A 6,464-nucleotide genomic window follows, 5' to 3' on the forward strand; every position below is an offset into this window, starting at 1 on the left:
TTTTCATCACAGCCCCTTGCACTTCTGAAAATCCCAATACTTAGGATGCTGAGGCAGGAGAATGGCTATCAGTTCATGTCTAGTCTGGGCTACATAGTGAGTTCGGGCCAGTCTAGAGTACAGAATGAGACTTTGTCTGAAAACTACAAATAAATAAATAAAAATAAAAAGGAAAGAGAAGAAAGTAGAAGAAAGGAAGGAAGAGAAGGAAAGAAGGAAGAAAGGACTCTTTTAAGTTCGTGTCACCTGGCATTTTAGAACCATTCACCCTTATTCTCTTCAGTGACCTTCAGCAATCTCAACACTATTTATTCAGTTCCTATTAACATGTTGATATTCCACATTCCAGGCTGAACTGAAATTTCCAATCCAATTTCTAGTTACTTTTGATGCATGATTTGGGGGTCTAGGGAGGACTCCCAGGCCTGTGAACCCCAACATTTGGGTTCTTGCCCATTTTAATAAAGAATTGGAAAAATGGACTCAAAGAAGAGTAAATTATTAATTTTACGCTTATTTAGGGAGAACTTATTAATTAGGTGCTTTACTTAGGGGAGATTGAGATCCAGGGAGGAGGCTAGCTGAAAGAGTCATGCAGGAGAATTTTCTTCCATGCCTGGCTGGAAAGAAAAAGGGGAGGAAAGAAAAATCCCCATCATGGAGAAATTTCTAGGTAAGAGGCTCTTCAGGAGTCACGTGCATTCACACTCAGAAGGCAGCAAGCAAGGCAAAAGATCCCTTTCATATAAAAGAGCAGAGAGGATTAAGAAATAGGAAAGAACTCAGAGATCAAAGATCACATATGTCGCAGAGGGAGAAGGCACTAAAGCAGGGACCAGGAGACTCACATACCAGAAGAATGAGCAGCCGTGAGAGCCAGGAATTATTACACATGTGGCAGAGCCAGAGTTTAGAAGAGAGCCAGCATGTAACACATCTGAACACAAATACATGTGGGAAGCAATCAGGACAATACCCAGGCAAATAAGAAGAGCTCTCACCTTTCTCAGCCTGCCCAGGAATAGATAGAGAGACTGACACATTCAGGCAAAAGGCCACACGACAGAAAACCAAAATGGGAGAGGGAGAAGCCAAAAGAGATCATACATGAAGCGGACCCCCTTTTATGACCTAGGTAGCTAGTTAGGATGGACCTTGTCACCAAACTCAGGTTTGTAAAGGAGAGACCTGCTTGGTTTGTGGAGTCAGAGGGCTGACACAGAAGAGGCTAGTGTGTCTAGATCAGGGAAAATCTGTTGCTGAAATATTGTTTTTAGCTGTCATGGATGAGAATTGTTCAGACACCAAATTCTAGTTTTGCCAGGGCAGACAGAGTAGCATGTCCTTCTTCTCTCTTTGGGCCTCTGCCCCTGACTAAACTGCCTACTAAAACCTATCTTACTCCTGTTTCTCCTTTGCTATTTTATGTATTAAATGTTTGTGACTTCACCCAATTTGGGGTTTGGTAAGAGGCAGAGTTGTGAAGAAAGAGCTGGATCTTGGACCTTAGCAGAGTCATTGTTTCATCCTTAGTCCAAAACTCAAGTGTTAGGTACTCTAGAGTCAAATAGTCATGAGAACTGAATGACACTTGCTAACCAACTGAATTCAAGTAGACAGTGATGGGTATGAAACTTGCCAACTACACAGTAAGTAGAAGTGCACCCAGTGTGACAATTAAGTTTACTCAAGGGGTGGTGGAGTACACCTATCATCTTAGCACTGGATAGGCAGAGGCAAGAAAGAGCTGCAAGTCCAGGGCCAGCCTGGTCTGCCAAGTGATTTCATGGCAGCCAGGAATACATAATAAGAGCCTGTTTCAAACAAATAAAACAAAAAAAGACAAGGCCAACCATATCAAGAAAGTACAAAAGAAGTTTATTCACGTCAAAATATAGGTTGCCAATAGGAGTCTAGGTGCCCAGGGTTACTGACATGGTATTCAAAAAAGCCTAGGTTTTATAGGTTGAAAGAAAAGTGGAAGAAGGAATGAGGTCACAGCAAACTGGTTGTTACTTTTGCACTGATTGAAAAGAATACACAGGAAGTTATTGGTTGAGAGTCATAATAGAGTGGAAAAGGCTTTTCTGTGAGTGATTATCTACCATGTCAGTTCAAAGAGAGCTAGGCAACTGTGGGCTCCTGCCTCATGGCTGTAGAATTTCATGACTTCCTTTTCATGACATTTTCAGTCATTTCTCAAACTGACTATGTATTCATAATCAAAAATGGTATTTGGTTGGAGAGATGGCTTATTGGTTAAGACTCTTGCTTTTGAAGCCTAGGGACCCAAGTTCAATTCCCCAGAACTCATATAAGCCACATGGACAAGGTGACACATACATCTGGAGTTCATTTGCCATGGCTAGAGGCCCTAGGGTACTCATTCTCTCTGTCTCTCTTCCCTGAATCTCACTATCTTCTTGCAAATAAATAAATATGTTTTAAAAATCCCTAAATTGGTATTTCAGGAGCTTCTAGTAGGATATGAACCATTAACTGAGAGACAGGCACTCTGTATGAATGGGCCCAGCCCAGAAAAACTGAAGCCAGAGTCACAATCTTAATTTGCTCTTATTTGCACAAATGTGAAGCCAGAACAAAGAAGTCTAGGTTTTTTTGAGAAGTCTCCTTCAAGAAGCATGACTAGCATCCATCTTCCCCAAGTTTGGCCATGGTGTTGGCTGAGAGCCACAAGAATTCACTTCATTGGCCATCACTGAGTAAATATGACTAGTTGCTGCACTCCGGAATGTTTCCATTTCTATGCATCATATCAGTGGTTCTTTTTCATCCTGAACCCTTTCTCTCTAGACAGGTGAAATGCAGCTGACTAGATTTATGTTGCCAAATTACACTCGTATTTCAGGTCTGGGATCCTCAAGGAAACTATTCTTGGGTCTTTACCAGGGAATTTGAAATGTTTCTGATGCCTTCAGCACCTCATCTGCAGACAACATGCTCAGGTGCAGGACTTAGGATAGGCTGTGGCATCTCCCCATGACTTCCTTTGTTCTGGGATCTCTGCATTTTGCCTGAAGAACCTTGGTGGCATTGGGTACTGGCCTTGCAAACATCACTTCAGGATATGTTTCTGGAAGTAAGTTAGCCCTATTTTGAACACATGTCTAAACTTCCAAGGCCAAAGTAGGTACAGTGTCATTTCAGGACTATTTTCAAGGCAATATAGTCAATCATACAGTGACTACCTCATGATATGGGCATCAGCCAATTCCATTCCAGATGGTATTTAAGGGGTATCACTGAGTGCTTGTATATTTTATAGCTGTTACAGGTGAGAGACCTGGTAAACATAAGACCTGAGTCTTGAAAGTGACCAAATTGAATTCAGATTCCTCCATTCTCAGAAATTTATCAGAAACACATTTTTCTTGCCACCAGAAGAGAGGACAAATGGCCGGAAATGTAAAATGTGTGTACTGCCACACTTCAGCACATGGCTTACAGAATGAACCTGTCACTGTGTGCCCTTCTGCAAGAGCTCTTACTAAGCTAAGGGCAGACACTCTATGAACACATACAAGAATACCCAAAATTGAGTCGATAAATGTTCTATATGTAAAAGCACTCAATTCCTAAATAATCTTTAGAAAAACTTGAAAAGTTTTGTTTTTCTCTTGTGGAATGTGTGTATGTACATATATGTATAAATGTGTGTACACATGTGTGGGGGTGCATTTGGAGGCCAGAGGCTGATCTTCAGTGTTTTCTTTAGTTGCATTACACCTTATTAGTACTATTACATCTTGTTTTTCATGGTGGGGTCTCACTCTAGCCCAGGCTGACCTAGACCTAGAGTTCACTATGTAGTCTCAAGCTGGACTTGAACTCATGGTGATCCTCCTACCTCTGCTTCCCAAGTGCTGGGATTAAAGGCGTGTGCCACCATGCCCAGTACTCCACATCATTATTATTATGATTATTACTAATTATTATTTTTTTATTTGCCTATTAAAAAGTTTATTTCTTCTTTATGCTCAGAAGCAAAAGAAATGGCCTTGCCCCCACAAGGTCTCATCTTTTAAGGAATGAAGGCAGAGTGTGACTGAGGGTTGAGCTGGTTGAGGCAGAATGTAGTTTACCTTACTGCCCCCCTTCTCACTCTCAGTGCTCCTTTGTCTAAAAATTAGATATGAACACAGCTTGCCATCCTTGGGCAGGGGGCCTGGGGAAGCAGAGCTGTAGTCAAAAGATTAATGCTCACTTTCAATTAAAAATGAGTCCTGTGTGTGATGTTTGGGGATGGTGGGGGAAGAGAGACCAAAGTGTTTGGTTAAAGGAAGCTGCTGCTGAATGGCGGGGAAGAAGAGGCTGGGACATCCCCACTCCAAAGACAGTGGGATCTCGGTCCTGTCCCTATGACCCAACCTGTCCCAGCACCAGCCACTCCCTTCTTCCAGCCCCCTTCCTAGCAGAACTGGTCATCACAGTCATTCATCTGAGGCTGGAGCCGGACGAAGTCTTCAAGCACAATGTCATCGTCTGTGGCACAGTTGGTATCAAAATCAGTGAGGTTGCTAGCCACAGGGACACCTGTTTCTCGGGGTCTGGGGAGGGTGATATGGTCATGGGGCTTGGCATGCAAAAAAACAAAAGGCAAGCTCGATCAAGGCATCCCGCCTCGAGACACCACCAGCTTCACCCTGACCCTGCAGGATACTAGCATTAAGAGCACCTCCTTGTTGGCCTGCCTCTCTCACGATGGTGCTGGGAGCCAGGCTGGCGTCTTCGTGCTTGAGCTTCCCACCCAGGGTAAGGGAAGGCCACGCTTCTCCTGGTTGTCACCGAGCAGGGGTATGGTGTACACCCTATGGAATGTGGAGCTGGGAGATAGCTGGTCATCTTGGTCTAGTTGAGCCGTGGGGCACTTGTACTGTGCCCTACTGAAGAGACAGTTGGTAGCAAACTGTCTCAGAAACTGACCTTCTCGATGGTTTCCGTGGAGTTGTTGGTGACGTGCACATGACACAGAGGGGCTCCGCATGGTAGTGGAGCTCTTTGTCCAGGGAAGCCTCAAGGTGCAGGGACCCGTGGTCAGACATGAAGAAGTGGCTTGGTTTCGGTGTCTCTGGGGCAAACTACACCTTTCTTTTGGGTCACAAGCCGCACACAGTTCTTTCTGTGGCTTTTCTGTTCTAGTGATTTGGCACAGAAGGCTCAAATTTCAAAGTCTACCCCGCAGGCCTTCCCTGTGTCTTCTGGTCCTGGTTGCAGTGTGACAGAGCAGGGCAGATTCTGGGGTATTGTGAAAAAAAAAAAAAACAGGGGGTGAGCGTGCTGGCCCAGCTTCCCCAGCAACTGGTCCAGGAGGCGGGTCATGGCCAGGTGCATTAGGCACTGGGGGGAAGGCCTGGAAGGTGGTGATGAGCAGGTCTTTACGGAAGGATAAGCCCAGCACCTCCAGGTCTTCATGGCCATAACGAAAGGCGCAATTGAGGGTCACAAGCACTTTGTGGTCCTTCAAGTAGTCAGGATCCATGCACACCAGATGATCCACAGGATACACATTGTGTAGGTGGTTTACAAAGTCCTTCTTGCCCAAGTACACAGAGAACTGGTCCCTGGTCCCCCCCCCCCACATTGCACACTCACACCCGCCACCGGCCCACCAGGTTCGCAGCTAGCTCAAAGCCCTTGCACCCTTGGCCAGGTCCCTGCTCCTCCCTCCTCCTTATTTTTTAAGACAGGGTTTGGCACGAAACCTAGAGTGCCCCCATTCAGTGAGATAAGCAAGCTCTAGGGCTCCTCCTGTCTCCTTCAAATGCTGGGTGACAGATGCATGACACCAGGCCAGTATTTTAAGTGGGTGCTGGAGATATGACCTCAGTCCTCATGCTGGTGCAGAGAGCACTTTATCCACGGAGCCATTTCCTCAGCCCCTGTTTCAAAAGTTTTACTTCAACTTATGAAAGCAATAGGGAATCAAATTATGACTTTCAAGCACTTCTATTTTTCTACACTGCTAAGATTATTTGCCTCTCTTAAAAAACACCCTAATCTCAGAAAAGTAAAGCATGTATCTAAGATGTTAAGAGTGTTCTATATTGTTTTTGATGCATGAAATCCTCCTAGAATGATTCTTTAGAAATCCTTTGTTCTTACTATACTCATTTCTCTCAAAGTAAACTCCCCAATAAATGTCATGGTATAAACTTTAGATGTAGCTTTTTATAAAATAACTGTGCAAATTTAAGTATTGTGTTTAGAACTAAAAGTAATTGAATTAGGGAAAAAAAAAAAATATATATATATATATATATATATCATAGCCAGGAAATGGAGCCCTTCTGATGGTACAACTTGTCACATTAAATTATTTTCCTGTGGCATAGCTTTGGAACTTGAATACTGTGCTCAGCATTTGAAATGTAATTTACTGTAGGCTTGTGGTTTTTGTATTTGTTTATGCAATCTTTATTTTGCTTGTTTCCTATCATCTACAT

At 43.7% G+C, this 6,464-nt stretch overlaps 1 pseudogene; it reads right to left on the bottom strand.

Moving 5' to 3' along the window:
• Positions 1–4,429: 4,429 nt before the first annotated feature.
• On the bottom strand, positions 4,430–5,602 carry LOC101608013 (annotated as a pseudogene).
• Between the last annotated feature and the right edge of the window lie 862 nt (positions 5,603–6,464).

Source organism: Jaculus jaculus, chromosome 1, assembly GCF_020740685.1.
Source record: "Jaculus jaculus isolate mJacJac1 chromosome 1, mJacJac1.mat.Y.cur, whole genome shotgun sequence".
Lineage (NCBI taxonomy): Eukaryota > Metazoa > Chordata > Mammalia > Rodentia > Dipodidae > Jaculus > Jaculus jaculus.